Source organism: Peromyscus maniculatus, chromosome 5 (genome assembly GCF_049852395.1).
Source record: "Peromyscus maniculatus bairdii isolate BWxNUB_F1_BW_parent chromosome 5, HU_Pman_BW_mat_3.1, whole genome shotgun sequence".
In the NCBI taxonomy this organism is placed as follows: Eukaryota; Metazoa; Chordata; class Mammalia; order Rodentia; family Cricetidae; genus Peromyscus; species Peromyscus maniculatus.
The window spans coordinates 141,280,738-141,301,296 of record NC_134856.1 but is presented as its reverse complement, the minus strand read 5'-3'; the positions used below and the strand labels follow the sequence as shown (position 1 = coordinate 141,301,296).

General features: G+C 45.0%; 1 long non-coding RNA gene across 1 annotated transcript; it reads left to right on the top strand.

Moving 5' to 3' along the window:
* The first annotated feature begins 1,076 nt into the window (after nucleotides 1-1,076).
* Nucleotides 1,077-2,459, top strand: LOC143273507 (uncharacterized). The gene is made up of 2 exons (XR_013051700.1): nucleotides 1,077-1,173; nucleotides 1,392-2,459. It is a non-coding gene; the product is annotated as an uncharacterized LOC143273507 (long non-coding RNA).
* The last annotated feature ends 18,100 nt before the right edge of the window (nucleotides 2,460-20,559 follow it).

Here is a 20,559-nt window from a genome sequence, read left to right as displayed (position 1 = left end):
CTAAGGCCCATATGTTTTTCAGACTTCCTTGGCTTCTGCCTCATGCCCCATCTCTAGTACCAAGTCATGACTAGCACGCAGTGTTATATCTAGCTGTGAGAACTTGTCACCTCTTAGTTCCTGTGGGTAGACTGACTTCTCAGACATCCCTGCTTTTGGATAACCTTGGCCATTTTGAAGACTATCATTGCAATCTGGAGTCTGACACTCCCCATCTGGGACTTGTCCTGTGTTTCCTCTTTATTAGTCCTTGGGCCAGAAGGAAGTTCACACAGACCAAAGGCTGCTTCACTGACTTATTTCCATAACAGACACTTTACATCTGAATTACCACTGTGGATGTCAGTTGCCTTCTGAGATCATGATTTCCAGGTTCCTTCCCTGCCTTTATTCTTTGCCCTTTGAAAGGTAGTCATTGGCACAGCCCAACTTGACTGGGGAGTAATGTTTTACTTTGATAATGATAAACTTCTGACATGACCACTGGATTCTTACATAAGAGGTGTGTCTCTTCTTGCCCACTTATTTATTCAAACCTTTGACTTACACGGTCACTCATGGATGCTTGTCATATACTTTCTGCTGTATGTTATACCATTCCATTTATTTTCTTGCTCAAAAGTCTCCCCCAGTTTAACCATTGAGATCCCTCTGTCAGGTCAGTTTTTTAGTACATTGCCACATGTAAGATAAACATTTGTCTTGTATGCTTTCTGCCTGGTTCTAGAATCAGTTGTTTACCTAAGGAATTATGATTCTTTTTATTGGAGCATAGAATTAGATACTAAGAGTTTTGTGTGCTTATTCTGGGACCATTTCTTTTTCATTTTTAAAATTCTTGGGTACATAAGGTACCTTTTGATATTAGTTAGCAACAGTTATGCATGTGTGTTATCTATAAGTAAATACATATGAATATATCAAAAGCATATGGCCCAGTTTTAACTCCCGCATAATGAAAAAATTCTTGGCTCCTTTGCTCTAAAATATTGCCATTAACAGAACCAGTCCTAATAAACACAAGTCACCATGATTCCCACTATGACCTCATATTCCTGAGAGAATCTGCTGCTAAGGAGCTGAGGATAACTCCACGGCCAAGCACGACAAGGCATGGCTTCTACAGAGCCACCCCATGGAGCCAGAAGCAGTCCCCCAGAAGCAGTTACTGCTGTGAGCTATGCATTTGCTTCTAAGAGAGTTGCCCCACACAGGGCCACAGCATGAGCACAGTCAGGAGAACCCTCAGCCAGGACTTCTGGGACATAGCCATGGCCAGGGTGCTGGATGGCGTAGCTGAGTTTCCTCTGACATAGAGCTGAACAGACCCTGGCAGGTTCCTCCTTGCCGTCTACCTGATTCCTGGATCACCTTGGGCATCTGTCTTCCAGGTACACACCTGTCTCCACCAGGAACACCTGGGCAAAGATGCAATTGGCCAGTGCCTCTCAGGCCTGAGAACAAGAAACTGAAGATGCTTCTGCCACTGTGAACATATCAACATGGGAATGGGAACACATTGCTGGACCGAGGATTACAGGTAGAGGTATGTCCCCAGCTATGAGCTCTCAAGTATATCTCACTCATCTGAGAAGCACTGGGCCCCACAGCAGGAGACTGGTTAATGCTGGAGCCTGCTTCTTCCTGAACAGATAAACACCCTGAAAATCAATGCTCTTGAAGAGAACACCCCTAGTGGCCCCCATTGCTCCCTCGGGCTACACACACAGTACAAGATCGCGATATAGACTAATGGCAGAGCTTGATCTTGGATTTCACAACAGCCTAACTGCTGGACTACTGGTGGTGACTTTGGCAGTAGCTGGGCTACATCATGGGCAGGGTGGGAAAGCTCTCGAAGACAGTGTCCAGCCTGAGACAAGGTTGGGTCACCTTAGAAAGCCACCTCCCACTGGGAGAGGCCTGTTCCTTTCTGGTTTTCCAAAGAGAAGAAATGACTTCATTTATAACAAAGGAAAGACATCTCCCTGAGATTTTTGCCTCAGTCTGTAAACATGTGTTCATGAGCACTTGACGCTCTGCAGCCTGGCCTGGGGCAGCCACAGCAGCGCACTGGCCACTGCTTCCCTCCCTTCCTATTGGCCCAAGAGGGGTTCAGCCACCCAGCCTTGCTCTTTAGCAGCTGGAATCCCAGCTGAGAAGAATCCCCAAGGCAGCTCTGTTCCCCCAGTCCTTTCCCACCCCTAGTCCTCCCCCACTGTCCCCTAGTCCTCCCCCACCCCCTCCCCTGCTGGCCTCACAAAGCCCTCCCTCACCACAGCCAGGCCAGAGAAACAAATGCATTTTTGTCAGGGAATCCACAAGCCTTCAGTTTGGGGTTAAAAGCACAGAAAATCCCAGTATCGGCTGTCATTGTTACAACCCTAATGTTCCCAGTCAAAGCTCCACTGATTAAAACCAGAGCAGTTAATAAACCACAGGCTTTATTTCCCCTCAAATGTCTATAACCACTTTCTTCAACCCCTAGTAAAAGGCAAAATCCCAAGAAAAACACAGCTTTGGAGACCAAGTGCTCTTATTCCCCAGAGGAAGAAAAAGTGAGCCAGAAAGAAATTGTTCTTTTTCTCTCTCACCTTTCCCCCACTTAGCAGAGTCAAGCATTTTTTAATAACTAAAGAGAGAAATCAATAAAAAGCAGGCAAGAGCTATCCGTGGTCTGCAATGTGAGATCAGCTGCAAGCAGGCCCCTCAGCCTGGCCTCCTCCCAGGGCCTTTGCCAGCAATTCCCGGCCTCTGACTCACATCCTCATTACCTCCCTCTCCTCCCGCCTTCCCCTTAAGGGACTGAGTTTTCCTCCCATCTAAGCCAAAAGAATTTCTCTGGATTAAGAGGACTGATGAAAGCATTTTTAATATTTGAGTTCAGGTTTGCAAGCTCCATAAAATGGACTTGTTCCCAACTGCCTGCTTTGTGTCCCCTCCTCCCCTTGGAGACAGTTTTTCGGCTTCATTTGCTCTGCAGCAAGCAGCCAGGACCCTCTGCAGGTGACATCTCCGTCCCCTGGAAGCTTGGCCATCAGTCCTGCCCACCCTCTCACAGCCTCACTCTGCTGTCCGCAGCCAGTGCAGAATGTGACATCTTTCAAAACCACTTCACCCAGTGGTGGAGGAACTTAGAAGACATCTTTCATGTTGATGCCATCTGTCTTTCAAGTCAAAAACTGGTTTGACAACATGCTGAGCAGCTCAGAGGGGAGCAGGTCTCAAGCCTGGAGGGGAAAGTTTTGACAATTGATTCCAGGAAAACTGGAGCCCCCTCCACCCACCCTGCCCTGGACTGACAAGGAGGGAGGTTGGTGTCTTTCCAGGACTGGAAGATATTCTTTGTTCTTTGTTCTTCTTACATGTACATGACTGTTCCCTTGCTCCCAAATTAATGCCAACCTTACCTTAAAGCCTAGGAACCTTGAAGTTAGTAGGGGCAAACAGGCCTTCTATGGAGGATCCTTGCCAGGAACTACACAAACTCAGCTCAGTTAAACAGTTCTGGAGAGGCAAGGGGCCTGGGCCAACCCTGGCACCATTCTGAGACCTGACCGATGCTCTGGGAAGTAACTCGATCCACACAAGTGTTCCTCCTTATTGTCATACCAGAAGTCCCTCTGGCCTCCCAGAGTCTCATTCTGAAAGAGTGAAAAAACCCTCTCCACCAAGTGCCTCCCTTCCTCTGATGTTTTCCATCTTTTTTCACATCCAATCACACCACCACCCATGAGGTAATTATTTTCAGATGACAGTAATGTACTAAATGTCACACTTAGCGACAGGGTGGGGAGTGTGTGTTTAAGCATGTGAGTATTCAAACGACATTATAAATGCCACCTGAAGGTACACTGTCCTAGGAAGTTGGCTAACTCAGACCACCGAGTCATGCAGGAAAACCGCCTTTGTCTGGATGAAGACATATTAAAGTGACTCCATTTTTTATTGGGTGTGCTCTAGCGATTTCAGTGCTTAGGGCAAGGCGGCCAATGTTTCCATTTTAAACATTTCAGCAACCAAAAGGAACGAAATTCCGTCTCACTGTTGTTTCTCCAGAGGACTAGGAAAATGAGCACATGCCCTGTCAGGACCATTCTCCCTGTGAGTCAACATGAGAAAGTGTTGTCAGACATCTCCCACCACCTTGTTTCTGAGGTAGCGTCTCCCACTGAACCTGGGGTTCATCTGTTCAGCTGACCTAGCTGGTCAGGGAGAGCCACCCAACTCAGCCTGATGTAGAATAATCCTTTTGCACACTGTGAAGATGTGTTGCTCTCATTGGTTTAATAAAGAGCCAACTGGCCAATAGCTAGACAGAAAGAGGTTAGGCGGGAGAGCCAGACTATGAGAACACTGGGAAGAATAAGGGCCTAGTTGCCAGGACGTGGAGAGAAGCAAGATGAAATTGCTGTGCAGAAAAAAGGTACCGTCACACGGTAGAACATAGATAAGAAATATGGGTTAATTTAAGATGTAAGAACTAGTTAGTAACAAGCCTAAACTATTGGCTAAGCATGTATAATTAATAATCAGTCTCTGTGTGGTTATTTGGGAGCCAACGGGACAGAAACTTCTGTCAACATCAGCCCCCAGCACTGGGATGACAAATGCATACCCACCCACCTCTGGCTGTTAATATGGGTGCCAGAGATCAACACTTAGGTCCTCTTGTTTGCCTGGCAAGTACTTTGATGACTAAACTGTCTCTTGAGCCCAAGACACTCCTTTTAAGACACGTCCATGGGTGCCTCAATCTGTGTCCACAGGCAAGTCTGCCAAACCTGTCATTATGTAGATGGTGCTGGTTAATTCAGTACTGAAACAAAAAGCATGAATATAGGAAAGAGATCTGTAGGGAAGAAGGAGGGATTACAGGGGTGGGAGGGATGTGACGGAATGTGAGAAGGAGAGTAATTAGAATACATTATATACATGTATGAAATTGTCCAAAGAATAATTTAGATAATAAAAAAATATGGAACACCAATTTTTGTCCCTTTGCAAAATAATAGCAATTCACTTCACTATTGAAAAAAGAAAATGTATATATACATCCGGGTGAGATTTTATTATCAACTTGATAGACTTACCTGGGAAGAGGGGCTTGTGGCCACGTCTGTGAGCGATTGTCTTGACTGATAATTGACATGGCAAGGTCAGCCTACCAAGAGTGGCACCATCCCTAGGCAGGTAGTCCTGAGCTATATAAGAAAGATAGCTAACCATAAGCCAGAGAGCAAGCCAGTGAGCATATTCCACTAGACAATGAACTGTAGCTTGTAAGATGAAATTAATCCATTCTTCCCCAAGTTGCTTTTGACCATGGTGCTTATCACAACAGAAAAGGAACTAGGGCAGCAGTGTGGTAGTTTGGATGGGAACAGCCCCTGTAGGCTCATGTGATTGAACAATTGAGCCCAGTTGGTAGAACTCTTTGGGAAGAATTAGGAAATGTTGTCTTGTTGGATGAGGTATGTCACTGGGGGTAGGCTTTGAGGTTTCAAAAGACTTTGTGCTCTCTACATTAATTTGTAGTTTGAGATGTGAAAACTCAGCTAGTCCTTTCCTCTGCCATCATGGACTCTAACTCTCTGAAACTATAAGTCAAATTAAACACATTCTTTTATAAGTTTCTTTGGCAATAGAAAAGTAATTAATACAGCATATGACTTCCAAAATGAGGCCAGCCTGCCAATATCTGGTATCCTGCGTTCTCTCTCTCTCTCTCTCTCTCTCTCTCTCTCTCTCTCTCTCTCTTACACACACACACACACACACACACACACACACACACACACACACACACACATACTTTACCCCTGAGGAAACCAGCTGTTGTGTCATACAGTCAAGAATTCCTGCAGAAAGACAGACTAGGAAGCAAGGAGCCAAGGGCCCCTATGACAGTCACACAACAGAGCCATCTTTGGCAGAGATTCTCCAGCCCCATTCAAGGCTGCAGGTGGCTGCAGCCTCACTGAAAACTGGCACTCACCAGAGACCCTAAGCAGAACTACCTAGTTAAGTCACTCCTGATTTCTGATCCACTGTGAGATAAAAACCATTTGTCACTTGAACTGTCTACATTCTGGGCTAATTTGTTACAAAGCAGTAACTTGATGTAGACACTTCTCTTCTAAGACATATTTCTTTGAGAGCAACTCTAGTTGTCCAGAAGTTCACAAAACTGACCAGAACAAGGAAATGAAAGTGCTGTTCAACTTTCTCAAGACTTGGAGACATACCTCGTGCTCTGAAACTTTGTAAGTAGTCACTCTGACTATACATAGAATCATAAAGCATTACACCTGGCTACCTAGGAGCTTACTTAGTTTCCTGTGACCCAAACTTAGGTACAAGTTTCCGTTGCTTCTTGAATCCACCTTTCAACTTCCTGAAGCCTTCACATAAAGACGTGGGAGCCTCCTTTCACACCCACCATGTGGTATTTTAATTTGGCTCTCACAATGGGTTGCCACCTCTTGGAAAAGAACACTAGGGACTGGCACTTGTGTCCCTTGAGGTCACTTTTGAATGGTAGAAAACCTTTCCCAGGGAAGTAAGTGAGCCGAGTGTGTTCCTTAAATGCCTATGGGATTCTGGTGTCACAGGAGATATTTGGACATCTTCACACTCAGGATTGAGTTTCTCAGCATAGCTTTGGCTCCTCTGAGGTTGACCAACCCTAGGACAAAATCACCGGAATGGTGGAGAAATGTCCATGCTGTAACAATACCTGTTGTCACAGACACAATTCAACACAGTCCAGCTGCAAAGGTCGAAGGGGCTGAAGAGGTTTCCAGACGTATCAGGATTTCAGAGACATCAGACTCATGCTCTCTGTTGCTGCTTTCCAGTGTTTAGACATTCCTGTGCAGAAAATTAAAAATGTGGAGGCTTTGCCTCTTTATAGAGCTGCAAATAAAATATCCCCAAGAGAAGGTCTCCCTGATGAAGAAACACATGCCTTTCATTTGACTGCCTCTGCAAAGTGCTTTTAAAGCAATCCAGGAGAACACTCCATGGGCCACAACGTGCAGGCTGCTTGCTCCCCAGGCCCAGCACAAGGATAACACACATCATGTTTCCCCCTTCCCCCTTTTAATCAAGAGCATTAGAGCATGCAAGCAATGGAGGAGGGGTGCATTTCTCCAGATGGTTTTCCAGAACCACTGAGAGCTCCATTCAGAAGGAAATGGAACAGTATTTCCAGCTCAGGACCTTAAATTGGTGTATTTTCCCCAAATCTCAGTGCATGCTGACATCACTTTCTACTGAGCTCTAAGAGACTATGAGTCTGTTTCATACCAGAAAGGAGAATGCACCTGGGATTGTGTGCCCATGCCCAAATAAAAGTAGCTTTCTCTTCCCGTTATGGGGCTGGGAGTTGAACTACCTAAGACTGAATCATGCAAAATGTTAATGCAAATTCATGAAGTTATGTTCACAGAAGAGTTTCCTCTTGACTCTGCCCAGTTCCTATCTGTCTTTGTTTGAAAGGCCTATGGTGTTAGAACTAGAATAAAATTCAGTTCATTTCTATGCATGCCTCCAAGTTAGGGTTCTATCCAAGTTGTCTTCTTCCCAGGATAGCCACTGGTCCTGTATGGAACTGCTCCCTTCAGTACCTGATGCCAATAGCTGTTCTCACCCCTCAAGACTTGTCCCTCAAACCCAGAGCACAGAAGCCTTCCCTCTGGTGGAATGTTCCAGAAGTCAGTGCCTACCCACACAGATGGGTGGGTGACAGTGTCCGTTAAGACTATCTACTGGAGTTATCATGTTCCAGGCATCATGGTCCGTGCTTTATGATATCTCACTCTGACAGTAACCTCTCCAAATGAACCGAAAATGAAGCTTCAAGGAGTTATGCAGCATGTCCATCAAACTACGAGGTTAGGACCCAGGCATCTGAGTCTGAACAAGACTGGGCAGATGGAGGGAAAACACCAAAATCCCTGGAAAACCACAGGCTAAGTCCCCAAGGGCCGTGTGGAGCTGTGATGCCCCAGACAAGCATAGAAGTGACTTGATAATAAAGGAAGACTGTGAGGAGGCCTTCATGAAGTCCGGGATATTTGAGCTTGATCTCAGATGGTTGGCATATTGGCAAGGCTGGCAGGGAGAAGCGAGAAGTGAGAACCTTGGAGAAATCTGAGGAAATGGTACATCATGGCCCAAAGGCCCAAAGAGCGTAGCAAAGGTCTGAGCCACCATGGTTTTCTGGAACCAGAGCAGAGAACATTTGAGAAGCAGGAAGACTGGAGGCCAAGTCTTGTTGCTAAGAAAGGTCACTGTAACTGTGAGGAGCTAGCTGGCAAGGGCCCTGTGTCTTTTTTAAGCACTTGGCAACATAGACTGAAAGGAAACTTGCACAGTCAACTTAGGAGCTAGACATAGGAAGGCAGGTGAGTCTGGAGAAAAAACAGAGGGGCTGGGATGCAGGGTAGTAATGGTATTTCTGAGTGGAGCAGCACTGAAGGACACAAGAACAACTCGTGTCTGGGGGGATACAGCCTTCTCTGTACGTGTGGTGAGTTTTCCGTGAAGCACTGACATTTTCCATCTGGGAGTGCCAGAAGCACCTTGGGGAGGACCTGGGAGGTGCAGGCTGGCTGGATCCATCAGTCTGGCCCTGAAGCCATCTGGGGAGAAACTAGTGCCTCACTCCCACACCCCCTGGAGAGCCTGGGAATGGAACCCAGTGTTTTCAGCAGATGCCCTCATTCGCTCATCCAGCTGGCTGTGTTCACTCTGCAGCAGGTCTGAGCCTCTCAGCCACACCCCATGCTGAAGGAAAGATGTGCCTAGAGTCTGATGAACAATAATTGAGAGCATCTCCACCTTTCTACCCAGATGAGCCTGGAATCAGGATGGGCTGAAAGGTCTTTTACTTAATAAAACCAACCTTTCTTGGATACCCATTAAGTACCACTCACTACAGAAAACACTGGCACTAAGCTAAGACTGGCCCCTGCCTTCAAGGTGTTCATAGTCCACTCATAGCTATAAGAAGGGTAAGAGTGACAAGAAAAAGGGGAACTCAGCTCTGAGGAGCAGAAGGGATGGCACCTACTGGTCTACTCTCAACCTACCCAAATCTTGCTCAGTCTTAGACACATCTGGACACAATCAAAGAAGCTTTCAGCTTCTTCATATAACCTATGCCCATCCTCCGCAGACCTTGCATGGTCTCAAGGCACAAGTACTTCTACAGATGTGGCACCTGGGCTAAAATTCTTTCTGAAGTGTAAATGACTCACTAAAACAAAACAAAACAAAACAAAAAAACCCACAAAAGTTAAGGACAGAGTTTCAGTGGGACAGCACATTACTTGTGCTCTAATACCTAAACCAAGCAAAGACTATGTAAGCAGCTACTATATTTTTTAGTAAATACTAACAAGGGTGTATGAGTATGCTTGGTACAGACCTGATCTTTTCCAGATATTGTCATGCATGCTTGATTGAACCTGAGAACATGGAACCCATGGATGCAGAGGACCAACTCTGTATTGGCCCCTCCTCCAGCAGGTAGACACTTCAGGGCAGCCTTCCACAGGCCAGACTTTATCTCACAAGCCATTTCTTCAAGCCTGGAATTCCTCAAAAGAATTTCCATCACAAGCACTGCACACAAAGGAGCCTGCTTTGAAATGAACTGATACTACCAGATGCTCCTCCAGTCATTCCTCACCTGGATTTCACTCTGGAGACCTTGTATTCTGAGCATTTATTACTCATCAGTAAGCTGTGCCTGTTTCAAAGGCTCCAACTATCCATAACCCCTTGAGAATTATAACAGACTCAGCCTTGACTCTGGCCACCACCAACCTTTCCATGCTGTGGCTAATTGAGTCTGTGCCTGACATGGCTAACCAAGGCTCTCTCAATTAGACACAGTCTTAGTGTCACAGGCTTCAGCTACGTGTGCAACTCGACATTTAGAAAGTCAGAGGACATGAAATAGAGCACATGTTGTGTTACAAAAATGCAAGATAAGTCAACTCAGAGATTGGATTTGCTGTATATGTTTTTAAAGATGAGGTATGCATATCTTGGTTGAGGTAATGCCTCACCCAGGACTTGGCTCATAGTATGCCCTCAGGAAACATTTGAAGAACTGTGATGAGTGTATACCACTACTTCAGGCTCTAGGGGTGCTTGTCTTCGGGGCCACCACAACAAACATTTACAGTCCAATGGAAAACTGCACCCCAGAGAGCTGCTATGAAGTAAGGACATACTCTGACTGGTTTGGATCCCAAAAAGCTTACCAAATCTTGCACATGTGCACCACACATTCAGTCATGCCCACACTCAGAAAACGTAAGAGTTCCAGATAAATTAAGTGTAGTCAAGCAGAAGTCAAGAACAGTAAGACTAGTTCTTATTCTCAGAGTATAGAGGTAAGGTCGAGGCTCCTAGGGGTGGCCTCAGCTTTAACCAAAGGCTAATGACAGCCTTAGTCCCCCTACATCAGCAAAAACAAACTTTACACATTACAGTGTAATAAGTAAGGCTGTCTTTCTCCAGCTCAGTCAACTTTCTAAGCCTTGCTCGGTGCTGCTGCCCGTGCTCTCCTCTGGGCAGCATATGCCCTCAGTGAGACATTCCCTGGCTGTCCCACTGAAACTCTGTCCTTAACTTTTGTGGAGTTTTTTTGTTTTGTTTTGTTTTTTTAGTGAGTCATTTACACTTCAGAAAGAATTTTAGCCCAGGTGCCACATCTGTAGAAGTACTTGTGCCTTGCATTCCATTTTCAGTTATAACAGGAAAAGCACGGGGTAAGAACTATTAAAGCCCTGAAAATAACCAAGGCAAAAAAGTATTTGGCAATTGCTGGTTTCCAAACAACTCGTCATTGACCCAGCAAACAGGTAGCAAAAGCCAACCTTGCTCCTCAACTTCCAAGGCTGTGCTTGGCTTCTGGGAATCCAGTCCTTAGATACTGTCCTGGAGCAGGGCTCGCTGAGGGAGGTAAAGCAGATGGGACAGCGCGCATCAGTCCCGGCTTCCGTCCACATGCTGGAGGGGCAGAAGTTGACTTGGTAAGATCCAGACACGTTCAGCATGCTCTAAGCGAATCCCTTCCATCCACCTTGGAGACAGAACTCAGTGAGGCTATTTTGGAGCAATTGTTCTCTGTCAGCTTGGGCCCATCTGTTCTTCATATGTCTTTGGCTTTTGCCCCCACATTACTAAGCTGGGAAACTGTGCTGTGGGTGACTTCACTGGTGCACGTGAGGGGCCGAGTTGGGAAAGTCGTCATTTGGTCGAGTAGATCATTTCAGTTGTGACCACAGCTGTCCGCAAGGCCCAGGATAAGACAAGCTTGGTGTGCTCAGTGTGAATACATAGCCATCCCTCCTCTCCTGTTCCTCCCTTCTCCCTTCCTCCTCCTCGCGTCGCTCCCTTCTCCTTTCTCCCCTTCTTGTGTTTTATGAAAATAGGTGAAGCCTAGTGGATCAGATCTTTATCCTTCAGGGAAGGACACAGTTGTCACAGGCTTGGTGCGGGCCCAGGGGACAGAAGGGGAATGATAGAAGTTGTTTCTGTCTGTTGCTAGACTTCCTCTGGATTAAGTTATGGTGAGAAGAGTGTGGGCATAACTTCCTGGCTCTGTAAAGGATACCTCAGGGTCTGATAGCTGAAGCTGACATGGAATAGATTTTTTTCATTCCTAACCACAGGGGCCAGATACTTAGTTGCTTCCCCTAGGTCACCTGTTTGGAAGGCAGCCGGCCTAGACTCAAACCCAGAATTCTGATCCCTTCAGTTCAGGCCTTTAAATACCAGGTCATCTTAGAATTTACACTGCCGAGAATCTAGCCCTGATTTCCCATGCTGCGGGTTAGGATGGAGACTCCCTTCCCCCTAAGTGATTAGAAAATGTGTGATCTTACTCATATGTGGATCTGAAGAAGCTGACCTCACAGGACCTGAATTAAATGATGGCAGCTGAAGGCAGAGGAGGCCAGGGGTGAGGGGACAGGGAGAGACTAGTCAGGCAGTACAAAATTGCAAGCAGATCTTAGGAAAGGATCTTGATTTGTATTGCACACCAGGATGACAATATTATACCGACTATTCCTGAGTATATGGAAAGGGGAATGCTGTAAATATTCATATCACAAAAAATAACTTGCATGACCTGATGGATATGCTGGACATGAAATCCTACACATACCTCCAAATACCACACCCTGTGCCATAAATACATGCACTTATTGCGCACTGATTGCGACAAGACAAGGGGCCGAGGATGTAGTTCAGTGATGCATGTTTGTGTAGCACTCCCAGGGCCTTAGACCAATCCTCAGCACAACAAGAAGAAAACAAATGAAAAACATTTTAAAATTTTACATCCTGTGAGTCTAAGCTAAGACAATGTGACGTTGGAGCTGGAGAGTCAGCTGAGCAATTAAGAACATGTGTTGATCTCCCAGAGAAACCTGTTCTGTAACTCCAAGTCCAGGGGATCCAGTGTCCTCTTCTGGCCTCTGCAGGCACTGCACTCATGTGTGTAAACCCACACAGATACACATACATACACATAATCAAAAATAAATCCATTCTAAAAGAACATGCGATGCTGTTGTCTCTCATGTCCCGTCATTTCTAAGAAAGATGAAGTATAAAATGGGAGGATGTCTCAACAGATCCAGTTCTACCTTCTTGTCATTCGGAAGAGCTTGCCAACAGAGAACACAGACTTCGGCAGCCCCTGTCTCCCTTTCTCTCATTCCCTTCCACATGGGTTTTGTTTTGCAATGCTGGTGATTGAACCCAGGGCTTCACATATGCAAGAGGAGTGCCCTACCACCAAGCTATGCCTTGAGCCCTCCCTTGACTCTTAGCAGAAGAGAGGTTCCCAGTCTTCCCTGGCAGCACAGTGAACCCCTTGAACACTCTTCTTTTAACTGCTAGCCAACCTCAATAGGGCCCAAAACTCACCTCACAACCGTCATGAAACTCCCTCTCTGGATAGGTCTTGCCCTGGGCTCTTGAAGTTGCACACAGCGTGAAGACCAGACGGTGTGAAGACAAGAGGAGGCATGGATTGCCCTCAGCCTTACTTTTGTGAGGAGGGCAGGAAGTGGGCCTGTTCTCTGCTCCCTATCTTGCAACCTGCCTCAGTAGGTATAGCACCTGTCAAGCTAACAGCAGATGCTAAAACCACAGGCAGAGTTGTGCTGGGTCCTACTTAGGGTGATCTCCACTTTGGGGTTGATATAGAAATTCTGGGTCTTTAACCCTTGAGTCTAAGTCACTAATTCTGGGGCCCCTGAGTGCCTTGACTTGTCCAGTAGCTCACTATACACTTTTAGTGAATGTTTTAGAAATATTATTTTACATCATTGGAGAAATGTCCCTTTCCTGCAGACATTGGAAATCAGTTCTCAGAAAAGCAGGTTCAACAGGAGAGCTTGGAGTCTTTCTGTCCACTCACAGGAATAAAGCAACAAAACTCCTGAGAACAGCTCCCTCACTACACACATACAGGACAAAAAACCTCAAATTCAAAACTCTCAAAACTGAAGGAGAAAGCCTGGTGCTCTGAACATGCAGCAGGAACGTTGGAAATACTAGACAAATATATTCAATTAACAAGAGACTGTAAGCATCAAAGGTGACGGTCAGGTGACCACCTGATCCTGATGGTGCCGCAGCCACCTGAGTGAACAGTGGGTAAGTTTCCTTCCTGGTGGTGTGTTTGTTCCGGCGTCCTGACAGTGGCACCCACAGGACAGGCTGGTGTCCTCTCAAAGTGTCTTCAGAGATTACTAGCAAATAAATTCAGACACTCTGTTACTCTTTTTCTTTCTTTTCTTTTTTTTTCTAGGACACTCTTGATTTTAAGTCTTTATTGGATTCTGCCTTCAGCCAATCATTTCCCATCTCTGGGCACCAATTTCCTCTCCTATTAAAGGAAAATATGGCCAAATTATTTCAAAGATATCATCCCACTTTTAATACCTTCTTAATAATATGACTTCTTTCAAACATGTGGCCATTATTTTTAACAACAAAATTTTAATTACACAGGTCACTAATTACACAAAAATGAAAACATTTTCTTTATAAAATAAATGTAATAAAAAATATGTAACTTAACATATTTATCCTAATTCCAATGCCCCCCTCCATCATTATAAGCAAGCTCATTGTTTTGTTTTTTATTTTTAAAGGTCTTTTAATGACATACTTGGCTCATGGAAAATATACAGCCCTGTTTTACTTATTTTCCCATGAATATTCCACCATGAAATATACCATTCTGCAATCCATTGTCTCCATGTCAGCCTGCCGTGGACCCCATCAGGCTTCCAGCCTCGCTAAAGCTCAACCCTTTTGCTGAAGGTTTTTTGTGTTTGTGGCAGTGTGTGCTAGGGTAGGTAGGAATTAACTTTCTGGGTCATAGACAGGAATCTTAAACTTTAGTAAATGCCAAATTGTCCTCCTAATTATTATTATTGATATTGCTGATGGGTGTGGGTGCTGGTGAGGTGGCCCAGTGGGTAGTGCGCTTGCCATCCACACCTGAAAACGTGAGTACCACCCTGAACTCACAAAGAGATGTATAACAAAGTTATCCTCTGACCACCGCATGCACCATGTTGCACTCACATGCCTCACATGCTCACACACACACACACACACACACACACACACACACACACACACACACACCACCAGCAGCAGCAACATCAATAATAATGATAGACAGAAATGCTCAGAAGTATATAGTCAGTGCACATTCAGGTTGACAGGCTGCCTCTGCTCTTGCCTGTGAGGCATGAGAGCAAGTGGAAGAGATCTGTTGTCTGCACATGGGCAGGACCGAGGGAAACAGGATCTTATGAAGGAGAGATTGATGACACAGGCTGAGTGAAACCTGGGGCTGACTGTGTTGCTTGGTTGGGAAACAGAAGAAATCTGAACCTGCCTCCCTCCTCCGTAGACGCCTGCTACACACAAACATCAGAAGAAGCCACCTCTAACTGCCACAAGAAATACATGTGTCCCCAGGAACAGGCCTGTTTCACAGGAGAACAAAAAGCAAGGGCCATATTAGTGCTGCACTAATTATGGGCTGGAATGTGTCAGCCAGGAATGGGTTACAAGCTGGTCAGGGCCTGCCAACTGTAGTTAGATATTTAATAAAGTTGAGGCATGCAGCTGCGAACACTCCTGGATGCTTGCCACCTTTTATTATGGCGGCACCTGGCCACAGGCTGCAGTCAGGGGCTGTCAGCCTCACCAGGAGGAAAGTCGTCCACACGAGGAATGCCATCTGTGAAGGACCACGGCTCTCTTCTAGAGTTTCACACTCTAGCTAGCCCTAACTGAGGAGACTTCATGGTGGTCATAAGTGCTGCTATTTGCTTTGCAGACTTGAAGAAATTAATCTTATTCTGCCATTTACTGTATAAAAGTATATTTTAAAACAGCAACAGAATAAATAGTTAATAGGTTGTCAATTTGGTCCTAATTTTTCTACAGGTGTGAACTTTCCTTTTTTGAACTATTCTGAAAGGGAAAATACATTCCTCATCAGTTAAGAATTTGCTTGAAAGATGAAATTCATCTTGAGGTAAGTCCCAAAGAGCACCATGGAGTGAGAACAGGGCTCTCCCTGACGGGATGGTTAGCTCTGAGATTAGTAGCAGCTCCCTCCTTATGTTGACCTTCTGCAAACAGGTAGCTAACACTTCTTTATGAATGGCAGACAGGGCATGTGTGACACAAAACCAGGACAGGAGGGGCTTCCGTCCTTCCACCACAGACACCACCTACTGGAGAGTAGGCACATTGGCCCGTGGGGCCACAGCCTGCCACAGACTTTGCCACACCTTCCACGGGGACAGAGCTACCAGCCCACCAAATGGGAGGCTCAGTGAAAAAGTGAGTGGAACGAATGGGCTGTGGGTGAAACATGAAGAAGCAGAGCCGAGAACTCACACCGTGAGGACAGGACCTTGAAAGCTTTGCTGTGAAGGTCTGACTGAGTTGTGTGGCTTAACTCAACAGTGAGTTCGTTTAGTCTTCGATGAGTAAAAACAGTACATGAAAGGAGACAATCCCCCCCTGGAGAGAGAGTCATAGATGAGGAAAGGAGAAGCCAGAATGAACATGTGCATCGGAATGGGATTACTGTGAACAGATATTCCTGCAACAGATGACAGACAGATAGATAATAGCTAGCTAGCTAGAAACACAGATGAAAATAGATTGATAGATTGATAATAGGTAGACAGACAGATGGATAGATAAAAATGATAGGTAGATAATAGACAGACAGATATAAAGATAGAAATTTATCTGTGTATATGGGTGTCTCCTAACTCTGACCCAGCCAGGTGAGCTCCCAGAAGTAGGCTATGAAAATCAGACCAAAGGAACAGCAATGATGGTGCCAGAGTATGAGCCATAGAATAAAATCATTATCTAGGAGTGCTTGTGAATATGTAAATAATTGAACCAATCAATTGATCAGGGGATAGGACTCTTTCTTCTCTATAGGTTTCTCCTTCATAGTTATAAAAATAAATATAAAAAGGAAGAAAGTCGTCAGCATTATATGCCATGGTATTAACTGCTACTAGCAAAATGTTATTGATAATGTTGAAATCATTGATACATAGAAAAAGTACAATGATGAACATGTATGAAAATATCATAATTAATTCACTATTTTGTATGCTAAGAAAAAAATCTTTTAAGAACTTTTAATCATGAAAAACTGAAGTGAAACAAGACACAAATATGATCTCAGATCTCCATGGCATTTATCAGTTCCGTAAGAGGTAGCAGGTGCAGCAGAGGGGCCAGAAGAAGGCTGTGCATTGGGCTCGACCAGAGGTATCACCCATAAGGGATGCTTCACTGTGAACTAGAATGAAGGAATCCAACCCATGGCCTGTCACAAAAGCATCATTTACAGTTCTCAAATGCAAAATGATAAGGGGTAAAGACAGAACTGTTAGTGTGACTTCAGAACAACCACGGATAGCAATGAGGACTTAAGTACATTCGTAGAGGACAAGAATTGCAACCCTCCTCTGAATGGGTTCTTTGCAGGTGTCTCCAGCTCCTGGAATATCTAGAGGCTGGAAATGTGAAGCCATTTGAATTTCAAGGATGAGAAAACTCAGGCTTCCAAGGGTGGCTGAGTCCAAGTGGCTCTCACCCTGCACTGCTGTTCTCCAAGTGACATTTCTAGACAGCAATGGCTGAGAAGAGCAGAGAAGTGAGCCACCACTGTCCATGGCCGTGAGTACAATGAAGCCCCATAGAGCTGACCTTCCAGAAGCAAATTGATTCCATCCTACATCACAGCTGTGGGACTTTGGATTCTGAGTCTCTCTTTTCTTATCCACAGTAAGAGGTTCATTTTAATAATTAGGTTATAAGGGATGGAGTGGTGGCTGTCTGTAAAGTTCTTGCCATATAATCAGGATGGCTGGAGACCAATCCCTGGCACCCACATAAAAACAGCTAGGCGTGGTGGCCTATGTAATCCCAGCAATGGGTGGGCAGAGACAGGTGGATCCTTGGGTTACTGGCCATTGAGTCTAGGCTAATTAGGGAGCTCCCAGATGGTGAGAGATGCTGCCTTGAAATAAGGTGGATGGTATCTGAATAACAATATCTAAGGTTGTCCGCTGGCCTCCCCCACACATGTGCATACACATGCATGCATATGCTCACCACACACACACACACACACACACACACACACACACACACACACACACACAAAGAATTAGATTATAAAATGGTCTCACATTAGCAGCATATACTTAGCTCTCAAGAAACTATAAAAAATTTAACTATTCAGATATGTCACTTTTTAATAGGTAAATTAGAGTTATAAGTGCATTATTATCTACCCTCTTCCCTATGTATCCACTGCCTCATCCAGAGGGTATAGCAAGAAAATACCCCCAAAGTATCTGGATAAAAGAACTCTAAATACTGCTGAAGAGTTAGCCTCTGATGCAGTAATCAAATGGTTGTTTGCATCCCATTGCTTATAGGACACTGGCTTAAAAGAGACAATCTAAAAACATCAGCTTGGATTTTTTTTTTTGCCTCATTCTCTTATAGTTTTTGCTGTTGAACTTCACTTCTGAAGGTGATATTTTAAAGTTTATTTATTCTGTTCTCATCTGTATATTTGTGGGAGGTGAAGGGAGGGGTATGCTATGGTGCGCGTTTGGAGGGTGGTGACAGCTTGCAGGAGTCCACTCTTTCCTTCTACCATGTGGCTCTTGGGGATCAGACTCAAGGCCACAGACCTGGCAGCAGGTGCCTTTACCCACTAAAGACATCTCTCCTTTCCATGTCCCCCCAAACTGGACACTGTTTGTATCCATCCTCTCTTGTTCCTGTAACAAATCACTGGAAACATGATATCTCATGGTTTTTTTAGCTTAAAGTCCAACATGGTCTCAGTGAAGAAAAAATTAAGAGCTGTGTTTCTTTATGATACACTAGAGAACAGCCATCACCTTGCTGTTTCCAGTTTCCAGCATCTGTCTGCATTCCTTGGCTGAGTGTGAGCCCCAGAGCTCAGTTCAGGGCTAGAATTCCTCACTCACCTAAGGAAGGGGAGCAAAGCCAGGCAACTCACTGTGGACTCAGAAAACTGAGCAGAAAGCCTGTATGTGTGTTTGTATCTAATGACTCCCCCAACTCATAGACCCACGGTGTCCTTCTGTGAGATAACAACTGGAAATCCATTTTCCATCCATCTACCCTGCTAGGAGAGCTGTGTTTGAAACCACCTTTAGGGTGTGGCTCAGAAGAAAGAAACAGGCTACTTCTGAGAGGACTGAGGGCTGAGGCTCTGTGTGGTAGTTTGGATGTAATTGGCCCCCATAAACCCATAGGGAGTGGCACTATTAGGAGATGCGGCTTTGTTGGAGTAGGTATGGCCTTGTTGGAGAAAGTGTGTCACTCTGAGGGTGGGCTTTGAGGGCTCATATATGCTCAAGCCATGCCCAGTGTCTCAGTTCACTTCCTGTTGCCTGTGGATCAAGATGTAGGACTCTCAGCTCCTTCTCCAGCACCGTGTCTGCCTGTATGCACCACCATGATGATAATGGACTAAATCTCTGAATATATAAGCCACCCCAATCAAATGTTTTCCTTTATAAGAGTTGCTGTGGTCATACTGTCTCTTCACAGCAATAGAAACCCTAAGCCACTTTGCCATGGTCCACCAAGGTTCTCTTACACAGTTTGTGTTCCCCACAGTCCAAACCCTTTTCCCACATATTTCTCTATCTAAATAGATAGGAATTTCTGTGAAAAACTGAGCCTGTGTTGCATACCACAGTGTTTTCCAGAACATTTTTTCAAACAACAAATAAGCTCCCCAAGCCACTCTTCTTCTACTTCAAAGAAGAGGAAGTTTTGCCTATGTGTACAGTCTTCCTGGTGTCCCTAGCAAATTATTCTCACTTGTAGTCTGCCAGACTAACCAACTACTGAAGGCCCACCCTTCCCACACCTGGGATGACCTATCTGCCATGGGGCTCAAACCCAAGAGGTAGTGTGGGCCAACTCTGCTCCATGTTCAACTATCTATGAGATTATGAAGAATTATTGGTAATTGCTGAGGCAATGAGTTGCAGCAAATTACTAGTATGGTCTTAATCCCAGCCACCAATGAGACCAGCTCACAGACATCTCACTTATCACTGTAGTGAGCTCAGCTTGAGGTTTTAGCAGATGCCAGGGCACTGGCCATCATGAAGAGTGTCTGGATCCACTGGCAATTCAATCACCAAGTATTTCAGCCTGTAGGGTTTTCTCTCCCCAACTTCAATCTGCTGTCATATGGGCAACTCAACTTCCTTTTCTCCTAGGCAACTTCATGGGTCTTTTGTCTAGAAACCTGCTAGTGATAAAAATTGATGAGAATCTGAGGTATCATTTGTTTTGGTTTTTCTGTTTGTTTGTTTGTTTGTTTTCTTTTTTCATTTTTTATTAAGAAATTTTTTTCATTTTACACACCAATCATAGATCCCCCTCTTTCCTCCTCCTGCCCCCCCCAGCCTTCCCTCCCAACCGACCCCCCCATTGCCCACAAGAAGGCAAGGCCTCCGGGGGAGGGGAAGGGGGACACATGCAGTAGAGGTAAATCCAAGCCTTTCCCCTGCTAAGGCATCATTTATAAGATGAATGGAAAGAGCAGATATTGAAGGTGTTGGGAAGATAAGAGCATGATGGGTCAATGATGTGTCCATTGCCTCCCTGTAACTTACCCACAATGCTTTGTGAAAGTACAGAGTTACTACTGCACGCAATGTTGGTGGTAACTGATGCCTATCTGGGTCATTGTATCACATAGTGTTTACTGAATAAGAAATCTTAAAGACATCTACTCTCATTCACTAAATCTCTATGTCAAGTGTATTAATTCCTCTGCTCTGGGATACCTTCAATAGTATTTCATGTTGCCTGTATTTGGGGATCCAAGTATTCAACACATTTCACAGGATAGTCAGCACCTTTCAAATAGGGGCTTTTGTAAAGCGATTC